Source organism: Bradysia coprophila, chromosome II, assembly GCF_014529535.1.
Source record: "Bradysia coprophila strain Holo2 chromosome II, BU_Bcop_v1, whole genome shotgun sequence".
NCBI classification, from domain to species: domain Eukaryota; kingdom Metazoa; phylum Arthropoda; class Insecta; order Diptera; family Sciaridae; genus Bradysia; species Bradysia coprophila.
The window spans coordinates 7,357,795-7,372,628 of NC_050735.1; the positions used below are offsets into that span (position 1 = coordinate 7,357,795).

General features: G+C 35.6%; 1 protein-coding gene across 2 annotated transcripts in view; it reads right to left on the bottom strand.

The window, feature by feature from the left end:
• Positions 1–8,832, bottom strand: part of LOC119069791 — a 42,574-nt gene extending 33,742 nt beyond the window's left edge. The window contains exons 1-2 of one of the 2 annotated variants that reach the window (XM_037173938.1): positions 8,677–8,832; positions 8,136–8,342 (exon numbers count right to left, since the gene is read on the bottom strand). The gene's annotated coding sequence lies outside the window, so the exon portion shown is untranslated. Of the gene's footprint in view, positions 1–8,135; positions 8,343–8,672 lie in introns of both variants that reach the window. The other variant, XM_037173947.1, reaches the window with a different exon arrangement.
• Positions 8,833–14,834: the final 6,002 nt, after the last annotated feature.

Below are 14,834 nucleotides of genomic sequence, written 5' to 3' on the forward strand. Positions count from 1 at the left end.
GAAAGTCGGTAAATCTTTCTGGTCATGCACCAGAAACAGATTTTGCATATCACTCCATTTGAGCAGTTCGGTGCCGTTGGTGTCGTTTGATTCGTATCCCCAAACAGTGTGGTGGCTGTTGAAATCGCCTACGTATACCGCCGGGTGACATTCAATTCGTAAAACATTGTTAGGCCACAGTTGGTTTGGCGGTTTGTAAACATTTACGATTTTAACTCCAGATATCTCGATGACAATTTGGAATATGTTCTGTTCCTGACTTGCATAGTGTACGGTGAAATTCGAATTTTCTCTCACGTAGGTTGCAATGCCGTAGATTGGACTGGCAACAAAAGCTGCTATTTCGTATCCACGGACAAGTCCTCTCGTATGGTACTCTGCTGGGTCATTTATATGAGTTTCTTGCACTGCAATAACGCTAATATCATTTTCAATTCCAAATCGGCTCAGAAACTCTGATTTCTCTGAAGATGATCCCTCGATGTTAATGTGGCATATTTTGATGTGGTGGCCAACATAGATGGTTGGGTTGTTGGACATTTTCGGTTGATGAGTATCGAATTTTGTTAATTCAAAAAACGTTTTCGCTGTGAGGTTCTTTCGAACAGGTGCAGCGCCAAAGCGATGATATTTTCTGGTTCAGATCGAATGTTCGTCGAAATGAAACGTTATCAGACTGGGCATAGGAGCTATCATCATCCAGTCGAAGCAGATGTAACGAAAAATCGGTTCGCAGGAAGTACCTTTCCACAGATATTCCTATGTTAAATTGTATCCAACTGCTTCAAAAACATAAACAAACACTAAGCTCGATTCGGCTGTGCCAATACTCTCTCTAGCATCCAAACTCTCTCAAAAAATCGCTTTAGGGGGGAAAATAAGTTTGAGAAACGCTGATTTTTAATATGGCTTCAAAACAACAACAACAACACCAGCGAACAAAGTAGCAGTGATTCATAAACGTATTTACCACCTTAATAATTGTAGTTTGGTTGCTAGGGAGGGTATTGGCTGTGCTGTCGCTTTCATATGTGAGGTTACGTAGTGCTTCGTGATCGATTTACAGGCGAAATTTACACGTTCCAAACTGTTTATGGTCAATTTATTGATGTTATTTATGTAATGACCGGGCTGATACGTATACAACACAAATTTTTAATCAAAAACATTTAGTTTTCCCGTCAATATCGTTTAAAGTTAAGGACAGAGACGAAAATTTGTCTATTCGTTTTGACAGTTTATTCTTTCCAAGGTTATTTGAGCTGTCAAAGCGTCGTCCATAGAGCCATAATCGAAAAATTATTGTTGACAAGTTGTTCCCAAAAGCGTTGGGGTTATGGGTCTGTGGAAGCTCTGGGCTTCGGCTTCGGCTTTTTATTGTGCGATGGAACAAATCAATAGCGATTTTTTCTCTCAAATACTCTTAAACAAGCTGATGATTAAAGCTAACCTCAAAAAATGAAAATTTCATAAATTTGTTTTTACATTGTGGCTAGCTTTTTGAAAATGACAGCTTATTTGACGTATGAAACAACATTGACATCACCGATTTATTCGAAAGGAATGTGTTGAAAATCCGGAAAATCTACAGTTACAATAAAAGCAAATGTTCATTCTACGAGCGGAAATTGTTTGCTTTAAATGAATTCGAAATGCTACAGAGATGGCGTTTTCAATTGATGATATTCTGAGTCACAACCGTGCATTTGTATAGCGTCCGTGCACAGACAATCATGACAACTAAAACACAATTCTGTTTGACATAAAATATTTAACTTTATTGTGCTCTAAAGTTCTATAAGTGCTGACGCATAAAATTTAAATAAAATCTTATTATTCCACGGGTATATTTTCAAGTTCTACCTATCAAATCACATAATAATTTCATTTCACACAAAGAGAATTTAAATGCAACTTCTATACGAAAAAGAAATAAAATTTCGAGAGGAGGGAAAAAAAGGCGAATACAATAAAATGCACTATATAGAGTGACAGTACAGTGCTTTTAAAATACGTACATTTAAGCGATATATTTTTAGACAGCAATGGTTCTATCAAGTATAAATAGTAGCGATGGCAAATAAATCGAGTAAAAACTAGACACAAAAAAAAATCGCCGCATTGAGATATCCATTGCTTTGGTTTTGTAAATTTTTGCAATTTTATTTTCATTTTCGAACATTGATGCATTCAAATTGCCGTTTAAAGATACGAATATACGAACAAAAGCAAAATGGTTATAAGATCAACCTAATGGATGAAACCACCCGCAATGCGCTGGTTGACAGTAAATCTTTTCTAAATGGCATGACGGTCAATCAATTCTATATTTTGCACACAAGGCGTTCGATAGCGAAAACCAATGTGCGAATACCAGCTTGGTTGGACATACGAGTTGTTATTCCCTGTTAAGTCAAGGGTCTAACGACAGAAAAAACGTCTTAGGTTCATAATTATGCTCAATACTGAAATGTCTGTAACGCTTGAAGGCACGATAACTTGAGTAATTCTGAATAAATTTTCAAAAATTTGGTTTCATTCGACGAGGAATAAAATTCCAGAATTTTTACTGGTTTTTTGATGGAACGTTGGCTCGAAGCTATTCCTAAAAGAATTTTTTGCATATTTTCTAGATATGTGCTGTGCTGAACAGATTTTCAAATTTTTTTTTTCCTTCATTGAAAAATCAAATTCATGAGGTCTGGTTCACAGATGAACCAAATCGGTTCAATGTCCTGCGAGTTTATTCCTTAAAGAGTTTTTCCAAACGACGAATAATGAATAATGCAGTATTACGATTGATTACGATCACGTGCAACAGGCATTCATTTTCCAAACTTTACTCACAGACTTATGTAACAAGGCCTCGCATCTTCGGTCGTCAGTGGTTACAACGAATAAATTTTCTGTTTTAGAAGAGAGTTAAAAATGCCAAATATTTTTGGATGTTTGCCCTCTTCTTATGGAATTGTCTACAACCTTTGATTTCGATTTTAATGTTTCTTTTGACAGTCACTTAGCGCGATTGGGCTTATGTATTATCTGGTCTTAATTTAGAGAATAAAGTTTTGAAATTAAAAGTAAAAGAATGTCTCAACGTCTTTCGATAAGTTCATCGACAAGGGACCTGACCCACTCTTAAGGTGGGTGGTGGGACCTAGTATATATCAGACATCATAAAAGCAGCGCATTTAGTGAAAATGATACGTAAAACTGCAAATGGAATCTATGATACAGATGTAACTTTTATTGCTCGTCTTGTCACCCTGCAACGGGAAATTGTGGATTCATTTTCAATGTTACATGGCGCCGAATATAAAAGCGATATATTGCATTTTCCTATGCTTCAATTTCATCATAGCGGTTTTGATGCTACAAAATGGTTTTCAAACGAACTTGAAACAACATTTTGTATAGTAGAATGAATTGACTGAAAGTGTAAAATTAAAAGCAGTGCTCGTACTTTTCCATCTTCGTCGTCTTAACTGTTTCTTTTAATTTAAATAATTATCAATTTGCTGCTGGTGAAACTGTAACATTTCTTTAATGTTACTCGTATGTGAGCGTTCATAAATGACGTTCGCAAATTTTCAGTTGTCAGACCGCTAACCGTTATCTGTTCATGAAAGAAAAGTTTGTTTTTTTTTTCGTATTGAGTGTCTGTTATCATAGACCCCCTTTTCCTCCAAACGCAGATGTCATGTTTGAACGCTCCCAATACAATAAAATCGTTATGCAAAATTTGCTTTACATTAAATGTACTCTAGCTGCATTTTCAATTGAAGTGTTTGAAGTCTCTTGAAATACAAGTGTGTGCGATTCAACAGAGATTACAGACTACTTGACATGCTTCATGGATGAAAATAGGAAAAAAATTTCCTTTATGTAAAATTTTCTGTGCATCTGCTTGGGACGGTTGATTTTAAGCACTCGTTCCGTCCAGCCAATCGTTCACAACAGATACACAAATAAGAATTCCAAACAGAAGAATCTTTACGAATTTATGGAAAATTAGTACAACGATTCTACTTCATTAAACTGATATACCACAAAAATCGTAACAAAATTAAATCGACAGCTTCGAGGTCATTTTTCATCAAGGCTCCCTTCCTGTTTCTATATCTCCACCAAATGCTATATCAACTGAAAAGATGCAAGGTCTTGTGAAATGGAATGTAATCGGATAAAATAAAAGCTTCTATTACATCATCTCTAATCGATCTCGACGCCAAAAAAAGTCTCAATTCTGGCGAGTGTAGGTTTAACCAACAAAGTATAAGATTGTAGATTGTACCTACTAACGAAAATACTGAGATCAAAACAAACAGACTTGAATTTAAGTAATTTCGCCTAAAAGTGCTCCACATACAATTTTAGAAACTACAACTGTATTAGATTGTTATGTAATTCTATTACATTTCTAGTACCTTTCGTCTTTCGTCTATAGTTATTAATGTCAGCGCTCTATTTTTATATGAAACAACTTCACGGCTATGACATTTCTTTACCAGGGTGAAGTAAATATCACCAAAAATAGAGGGCAAAGAATTAAGTACTGCAACAAATTGTGGCGCCTTTACAGGCCAACGCAGGTTTACTATATTAATTAAAAATGTCGATCTTTTATGTTCTGTTCTCAACAACAACGTCAAAATTAATCCTCAAGCTCGGAGCAACTGTGGGCTTGTATAGCAAAATATGTGTAACAACTAATGAAGTAGTAGATCTTGTAGACTTAGACAAAGAAAAACTAATAGATTCGACAGTTGCTTCTAATGTTATGTTTATGTAAGTTAAAATGATGACAGATAGCGTTGTTACATACTCTTTGCCGTTTGTGTAAGCTTAAGCAATCTACTTTTTTATAATACTATAATTTACATTATAAAGGATGACTCATAGACATTGACTTTTTCAAATTAAATTTTGAGCTGCAAAATTCATTCTATCCGTTCCCAAAATAGCATGCATAATTGGTACGACCTTGTCTTTGGCTTCATTGTCGCCACAGAGCACGTCAGCAGCACGATCTTCGGAGTGAATTTATCCGACCCTTTTATTATTTTTCGGAGAATAAAAAATACTAAGAAGACAGGCCGACATTTATAGCACCTAAGAATTAAATTTTTACGTAAAAGAATTTCGTTGTTTTGTGAACACAAAATATCAGCTTAAAAGAATCATCAATTTCCCATGAATTGGCTCTTGGCTAATGTTAGTTTTAAAAAAAACAGTCAGCAATTTGCATAATATTTTCTGAATGCATATTAGTCATCATCCGAATGTTTCACATTAGTTTTATTATATTTCAATGTTAATTTCGGTTTGAAATTTTATTTGAATTAAAATCTGCGTTTCGTTAACTTATAACTGAATACATTCGACGAAAATTAAAGACCAGTTTCGTTGGTTTGTTGATTTTATGTTAAGTAGTTCGTTTCGTTCTTTCAACTTCAATTCGGTTGCTCTCTGATTGCTCTGACTGTGTGTGTGTAGTGGCTATTAAAGATCTTCTTTCGAATAATATACACCACATCTTACATCATAAGAAGAAACTAAGCACCGTTACACAAACATTATATTGTGTTGTGATTGATCTTTTCATCATAATTTTTATTAAAATCAAAGTTCATGCCGTTTTGAGTGTTATTTTAAAAAGAACAGTAAATATAACTGAGAAAAATCAATTGAAAACTCTTGAAAAATTAATGCTCTCAATAGAACAACGCTGTATAAATACGCTTTGTGAATCAGCGATAAAAACCTTGTAATTAAATAACCCATTTCCGAGAGCATTTTGATTTTAATCTGTTTTATCGATTTACCGTATTGAAAGGATACATATAACAAAGGATAGCAACGCGTGAATTTATTGCATAAAACATCAGAACACAAAATTCTGTGGTGCGGAGTTAAAAGAAAGGAGGAGGAGGAAGTATATTTGCTTTGCATGCGTCGAAAACTGTACTTTTCTTGTGTCAAGCACTATTTTCGACGTTAGGTAATGGACTCTCGATAAAAATGAATATTCTCGTTTTCGTGTGTTTATTGACCTTGGCTACGCCTCGGATTCACACGAAAATATACTTTTCACATATTTATCCCCAGTCAGGTAATAGTAGATCACCATACCAGGGAAGTAATTTGATCGTGCTGAAGCCCTCAGATATCGTCACTCATCGGGATACGAGATATCAAATTATTTTACTTTACGAGCGAGGTAAAGGGATTTCCCTAGGTAGGGAATAATACCCAATTACCTCCCTAGTACAGTAATAGTACATTACTATGCAAGGGAAGTAAAGTGATATCTCGTATCCAGATGAGTAAAAGTAACCGAGGGCTTTAGCCCGAGGTACATTTACTCATCGTGATACGAGATATCACTTTATTTTCCGTGTGTAGTACGACGTTTTACTATGCGAGTGATGTAAAGGCCTACGCCTATGCATGTAATAGCCTTATTACATGCAGCAGCATAGTAAAATACTATTCGTTTTAAAGTTTATGCTTAAAAATGGCAAAAATAAAGCAGCTCTCTGAAAGCTGGTGTACTCTAACACAAAAGTGCAAATATCTAAGCATTGTTTGGCGAACGGCCGTATTCATTCAATTTCGAAAGTATGTTTACGATGTATTTTCATTCGATCGTTAAATCGTTTTTTTTTTATTTGAATGACCTCCAGCAAATGACAATAATGCTATATAAAATGTCCTCCGGGACCGAATACAGCCATAGATTAGAAAATCTTTAATAAACACTGTCTTTCTTCATCGTGCACACGAACGCTCACCAATTTTGTGTGAGTGTTTTGTATTCGTGGTAGACTTGAGATCATCCTTTCTTCAATAAAATATTCTCAAAAAAAACTTGAAAATTCAGCCGTTTAATATGTTAATGATGAGCAAAAAGTTTGCTTACAAAATGTATAAGATACCTGTAGCTTCTATTGACCACATCACATAAAACTGGTAAAAAATGCATCAACACAAACAGTTTTAAATCGAGCGCTATACTGAGGTGGTATAATGAAACCAGGGTTGTGTTGCGCTAATTTTGTCTTTTCGACTTTTTCAACACATTCCCTATCGGGTTCCTTTTTCAATTCTGTCGTAGTTAACCGTTAAAATGTCATAAATTTTAGTATTTTCAGCAGAGAAAACCATTTGAATGTCGAACATTTAAATTCTGTTTGGCATTTGAACGGTTAACTACGATAGAACTGAAAAAGATAAAAGAGATGCGATAGAGAATGACAGCCTTAATTCATCTCCAAGGTGTAGATTCTCGTAGCTTTCGAAACTTTAAGAATTCGTAACTTGACAGTTCTTATGAGATTTTATACACGCAACTGTCAAGTTACGAATATTTTGAGTTACGAACGCATGAGAATCGAGACCCAGAAACTTAACAAGAAGTGCTTTATCTTGCAATATAGAAACAAAAACGTGCAAAATACATGCTCCGCTAATTAGCGCAATCGAAATTTTGCATATTTTGACCCATACAGCTCAAATAAAATGTCTTCGCGTAAAAATTTCCGAGAAACAAACAAAAGTTGAGGTCGAAAAACCAAATAAGCGAAAATTTTCCGCTATCAATGCAACCCTGCACGAATCTAGTGTTTAGATTGTTTGCGAAAAAATACCTTGATTGATGGCGTCAATTTAATAATTTTTGGAATCGTTTAATTTTGCATGGTTTGTGTTGCTTAAGTCAAAGTTTATAGAGACAGAAGAGAAAATGTCGCCTCGGATTAGTTAAGTCAATATTTCGTCAGTGGGTTGTGCTAACAAAAAACCGAGGTAAATTAAGTGGGTGGGTCTGACGGTTGTTGTTTTTTTTTTGCGTACGTAATCTTTACCCTTTAATTTCCAGACACAAACAGGAATTGATTTTTTCTTCGATTTCGCTAAGTATTAATAATAAAATATTAAAATTGGCGAGAAATAAACAAGTTTTGTTGTACCAATGATTTGTGAGACACACATGACAAGATATACTCTCATAAGTTAAAAAATAAAAAATTTAGTAATATTTGTGCGCGGGCGGACATGCCTACAACATTTTCTTCATAATTATTTGCTTAGCTTAAAAAAAAGTTCACATTTTTTGTGTGTGTAAATGACCTTACCTTTTCAATGTGTATATTTCTGAGTCATTTATTCAAAATGTTGCAAACTGCTAAATCCAATTTTGGCTTAAAGTAAGTGCTGGGTTTCAACAAAAAAAAAACTTTTTTTTTTGGTGAAACACTTTGTCGAGTTGAACGAGATACGTTTCGGGAATACACAAAATAATTTTGCACTTTCAAACAACACCTGAAGTTAACCTTATTCACCTGTAAAGATGTAATAAATTTTCTAAATTAATAACGCACACATCAAGACACACAAAAAAACGTGAATTGTTGGATTGTTGCACAATAATTTTTCTTGTTATTCTCATTCAACATTCCTTCAAACGTTTCGTAGAAAAAAATAACATACAATTCACACTCTCTTTATATGTGGTTTTTCTACAATTCGTTTTTAGGTTAATCAAATTGCACAATTCTATCTCGCACTTTGGAGCACATACTCATAACAGAAAATTCCACGCCAAAAAATATATTTCTCTTTAACTGAATTTATTGTTTCGTAATTTTAACATTATAAACCACAACAATTACCTACATTCAAAATTTTTTTTACTATACGAGTCGATTACCTATTCTACTGATCGAAAAAAAAACTTATTTAGAAAACAAGAGAATTATTAAATCAACGAACAACACCAGCGCATGCTCACTATTCGGATGGCTGTTCTCTACTAACTACAATAACTAATATAACAGCGCATGGCGCTTTAACCGTGGTATGTAAGACTGTTGAACAACTTTAAGCCAACAATGACGTCATCCAGGTGGAAAAAAAACAACAACTTTATAACAACACACATATTCGAAATTGTGAATGTTACAACATTGTTGATGTTGATGCTTTTTTGTCGGAGTTGGATGTGTGTGTATGTTGTTTTGTTGATTCCTCGTCTTCAGCTTTGAGATTTTTTGCTTTGATTTTCTGTCGTATTGGCCACAGGGGTGTAACTTAGAACAATTTTTATTGTCGCTGCTTAGAACATTTTTGATTTTTGTACCAGCCCTGTTGAATGTCGTTCAAAAACATCGAATCGTTTTTTAATTTTCTGAATGTTATAGTTTTCGGCAACAACGATTTTCTGTTATAGTAACTTTTAATTGTCTTCGGCAATTGCCTAAAATCGATGGCATTTTACGACAATTTTTATGGTAAAGTGGTACACCCGTGGTATTGGCGCTGAATGTTTTATACTTTTTTTTGAGAATACATCCATGGTTAGGTGGTATGTGACGAGTTAAATGGTAAATTAGTTTTAAGAATACGAATTGTTCTGAAGAATATTTTCGTAGTCACTGCTTCAAATCTTTTTTTTTTCTCTTCGTTTGGTTCGTTTCGGTTATGTATATAAATAAGAGGTTCCCATCAACTGGATATAATTTAATTCTATTTATTTTCGCCGTGATCACCGTAATTGTTTTTAATGTAATTTTGTGGCTGGGTTTCATGGATAATCGAATTTGCATGACGCTTTATTGTGATGAAATTTCGTTGTTTGTTATCATGAGAAGTTGTTTCAGTTCGGTTTACAAATATTTTCGATTCAATTAATGGTATTTTCCGGTAATTCAGTTTGGGGAATCAAATTTTGAGAGTCAGTGAATTCGGAAAATGAACTAACTCATTTCGCTAACATTATTATATTCAGTTAATGAACACGAAATAACCATGCGAAGACGTGTGGTTTTTGTACACTTTTCGCTGAAGTATATTCGGATATGATCAAAGTGAGAATAATTCTTTAATGGGATTGAATATATTAAGGAGGACAGGTTCTGGTTTAAAAAAAAAAACTGCAAAAAACATTTAATCTTTCACAGACGATAGGAATATCTCCATAATTTTTCGAATTTTTTGCTTCTTTGTATCCTTCCTTCTTTGAGTGGCGTATTGATACAATAGCTATTTTCCTAACATGAACCTTAATGTAAACGTTGCGCGTCAGATGTGAAATTTGGTGACCCGAGACAAAGGCGAGGTGGACAACACATGATATGCGCAAAAATTTTAGTTGAGACAAGATACTACAAGGGATCCTCATTTTAACAAGCCGTACTTTTACGCACAAGTACGTTAATATACAAAATCTGTACCTATTATTACAAAAGTCCACCTTCATACCTCTCTCCGCACAGAAGTCCATTCTCATAACAAAATTCTACCTTCGCCCAAATGTCTACCTGTGCATAAATGTAAAATCGGACAGGCTTACTGCTTTGATCGCGCAGTGCTGTTATATAAAACCTTATACTCGCTCCACCCGCCCAGAAACTGGTTGTCCTTCATGGACACTAGTGTGCTTGCGAATCGAAAATCCTACTTTTCACTGAACTTCATGAACTGGTTGAGGCCTTTACATGTTAGATCCATAATGAAAGTCGGAATAAAAAGAAAAAATCACGCTTCCGTGTGTTTACTGGCCTTGGCTTCACCTCGTACAAACAAAATTCGCACGGAAACTGGAAACTTTGTATCCCTTGTAACGTAAATGTCTATTCCAGGGTTCTTTCCGAATAAAATCTGATGGTTCTGTACTGTGTGTTAGAATCCCTCGCGCTTCGATTGGAACCGAAAACGACAATAACCGTTGCTCAGTGTTCCTTATGCAGAAATGGATCGACATTTTTGTTTGTTGAGTCTATTAATGTACACAATCCGACTTCACTGAATAAGATGTGAATTAAAAGGTGGGATGAGTTTGCATATCAGGAAAGAAGTTTTGTTTATGTTTAACAATACAGCCGTTGAAAAGTGAAACCTAAGATGTTTTCTGTTTTGGGACTAGTTTTGACGTGAATTGTGGGACTAAAGTACTTAATTAAATGAACACTGGCGTCGCTAGTTGTCCAGCAAAGTTTTTGTTCAATATAATTCTGACACTTTCATTTTGGGTGCTCACGTTCGCACCATAAAAAATTCAAGCGAGAAGTCAAAGCTGCATCTAATTGACACAAGAATAATGACTGCGCGAACAATAGCTACGCAAACAGTTGTTTCTGACATTTGAATTTTGGCTGCTCATTACCTTACCATTTAAAAATGTAACCAGCAGCTACAATTCGAATGCATCAAGATTCCGCGATTTTACTTTAAATTTCACAATTAAATATGAGGATATTGTTTGTATTTCAAAATAAAATGTCAACAATTCTTGAAAAGTGTTAGCATCGCATAAAATGTGTAACTTCTCGCTTGAATTTTTTATGGTGCGAATGTGAGGTCAAAAGTGTCAGAATTATATTGAACAAAAACTTTGCTGGACAACTAGCGCCGCCAGTGTTCATTTAATTAAGTACTTTAGTCCCACAATTCAACCCAACACTAGTCCCAAAACAGAAAACATGTTAGGTTTCACTTTTCAACGGCTGTAGTACGTCACTTACCAATGGATAAAATGGTACTGCTAGAGCGATCTGAGGCGAACCCGAGGTCTATAAACACACAAGAAGCCATTTCAACCATTAAGATTCGTTGCCAGGTAAGGTATTTTACTCAACAACTTAAGGTAAAGTTATAGCGCCGTGAAGTAAAGTTAAATTTACCTCACGTTCTTAAGGAATGTTTTTGTAAATAATTTGGAGACATCCACACTCACATCCCGAACCTACATTATACTGTTGACAGCCTATCCCGTTGGATCAACGTCACGGTCTTTAATTATGCAAAGATGAATTTCTATCTGTAACAAAGAAAATTGGAAAGTTAAAACCGAAATATTGAAAAGAATTCCCATGAATTAATGTTGTTGCAAATGAGTAATTAACTCGGTAATTATGGGTAAGTCTTGTTGTATGTTGTTATGCCTGGTTGTTGTGCTAAAAAAAACTAATTTTCAATTAATATTTTCTAATTAACTTTTACGAGTTAATATGCACCGAGTTGAGCAAAAAGAAACCGCAATATGATGCGACTCGATTGTGCGAAATATCTTTACGAAAAGTGAAGAGAATAAAAACAATTTTTAAGCTGACGAAAAACTGGTTCCACAACAACGCTTCGTTTTATTTTTTTTTAACTCTTTTTTTCGAGATAAATAAGTTAATTTTGTGATTCTAAATTGCATGTGTCTCAGATTTCGTTTCTTACTGCACCATTACTTGTGCCGTGGCCAGGGCCGGCTTAGCATTTACAGCGCCCTGGGCAATGAGCCCTGCAGCGCCGCATGAAAAATTTATTAAAGAAATTGTTTCCCACATTGTCAACCAAATCGAGCGAGGCGAGGTGGCAAGCTTATGATAACATATAACCATATATGAATGAGAGATATATGATATAACCAGAGTTTTCGTGATTAATTTGCAAAACTTTCCCACAAACAAAAATCAAGTAAAGTTATAAAAAGGTTTCGCTCGTATTTTTCGGGATTTTAAGTTTGAAGTTTGTAGAATGAATCCGAAACAATTTTTTCTTGAAATTCTTCTTGAAGAACAAATCAAATCAAACAAATTTATTTAGCAAATAGCTATTTTCAAATACAAAGTTCCATAATCACAGACATTGAAAAATGAACACTACAATTCAAATTTACATCACAATTCTATAGTTTCATTGAGGTGTTCTTTCAATTTACACTCGAATGTCCTCTCATTATTCTCACTTTTCACTTCCCTTGGAAGATCGTTAGAACATGAACGCGTTGTTTGGAAAAACCAAGAAAAAAACGTGAATTTTTGACACAATATTTGTGATACTGTTACAGTTTCATTATATTGCGAGATTTACTCTACTTGTGTAGTCGTATCTCGTCGTGTGCAGACGTACGGTTAAGAGCTCCGCAAAGAATAGTTATTTTCAAAAGTAAACAGTGATAGACTGGAAACTGATTTTATCCAGCACAAGAGGTAAGTATAAGGGATCACCCTCTGGATTCTGTGAGACAAATTCAAGGTGGTCCGCGATAATTGGTACGATTTTCTTCATAAAATGTAAGTACGACAGAAGTTATCTTCGATTTGGTGCTGGCATGTCTGTTTACCCACACAAGTTCAGAAATGCGAGCACCTTCGCGCCAAATGGCTCTCTGGGTTTTAATAAAAACTCTTATGTTTCTCCCTGGCCGAAAGGCTTCTCTTGTCTTTCATGTAAAGACTCTCAAAATCATTTCGAATTAGAGATTACCTCACCCTACTACAGGCGCAAATGGCTTCCTCTTACGACTAAGTGCAAAAAGATCACTGTGCGAGGGACCAACACACAAAAAGTTTATGTAAGAATTACTCTCGCACGCCTGAAGACAAAACAAGTTTATTGCGCGCCGAAAAGTATTTCGATAGCCTTCAAGTACCGCATAAAAGCGATCTACATTAAAAGAAGCGATACTGATATAGCTACGCGCATAATATTTTCTCTCGCAATTATAGGAACAGCCGCTTTTATATACTCATTGACCGCACACACTCATTGCGCATCTGAAAGCAGTACCATATCGTCTATATACAAAATCCTTGATCTCATTTGTATTAGCCTACGCCATCTCGATACGTCGATAGTAATAGCGCGCATAATTTCTCATTCTATTAAGTCTCATCATCGATATAGGTCGATTCTAGTGCAAGACCGTGTTTGGTCCAAAGAAAACTTAACTGAATCCCGAATCAGCAGCAGTGCAATTGATTATTTCTGCGGAAACTGTACAAAGTCGCACAAAAGCTCAAGTCCGAACAGCATCTTACCTCACCATTTTGCCATTGAAACACGTTCCGTATCACAGTACCACAAGTCCAAGCTACATTCTAGGATCATTCTAGAACATTACGGAGATTTAAACAACAAAACCGGAGTACGTAAGGGAGGATACGGTCGCAGAATAGGCGTGAGTCAGGATAATCGTGCAAACACTCAGGTAACAACGTACAGAAAGCATGGCAGTATAACCTCAATTATCAATAGCCACTTATTATACGGTTGCAGGAACAACATTACCGGAAGCTTAGCTACACAATTTAGGCGGTTTCATAAGCTACAACGGGAGTGTGTCGTCAAGGTAGGAAAAATCAGATTCATCACCACGATACCCAATTGTAAGACTCGGATTAACCCCTCAGTTGGCCAGGCCACTGTACAAGCCACTGTAGACTCACGAGGAACTGACTTGCAACTTGAACAAGTAAAGGTAACTATTTCCTCAACGGGATGTGGTGCAGACAAGAGAAAAGCTAACAATTGGTCTCTTAACCTAACTATTTCAGACCCAACTACGTTTACGTACAAGGGAATGTCTCAAGCTTCACTGAGCTCTACACTGATTGACGAGGAAGCCCTACTTGAGTCGGACGAATACGATAGTGGCGCAATAGCTACGGAAGGTGACTTGGAAAGCTGCGAGGAACTCACTAGTAGCGATCAGGAAGTCACAGATATCAGCTCGGGAACCGCCAATCTGAGTATTCGGTACGAGCTAGGTACGCATAAGGCTGTACATATTTTCAAAAATTCTGTCAATAAAGAAGTACGATCAGGCAAAAGTTGGGCATTTTTCAATCTAGCAATCGTGAGAAGCGAAGGAGTGGAAATAGGTAAGGATATCTCGAAGTCAATTAACAGCGAGAATCAAAGAACACTACCGAAACGAGGAAGCATAAAGAATCGAGGTATAGAGAAAGAAGAAGAGTGCAAGCAGCCAAGCAGCTTTATAAATTCATTATTCAGTCATAACAATTTAGCTCTGTGTGCAACATTAGATAAGGTAAGCAATA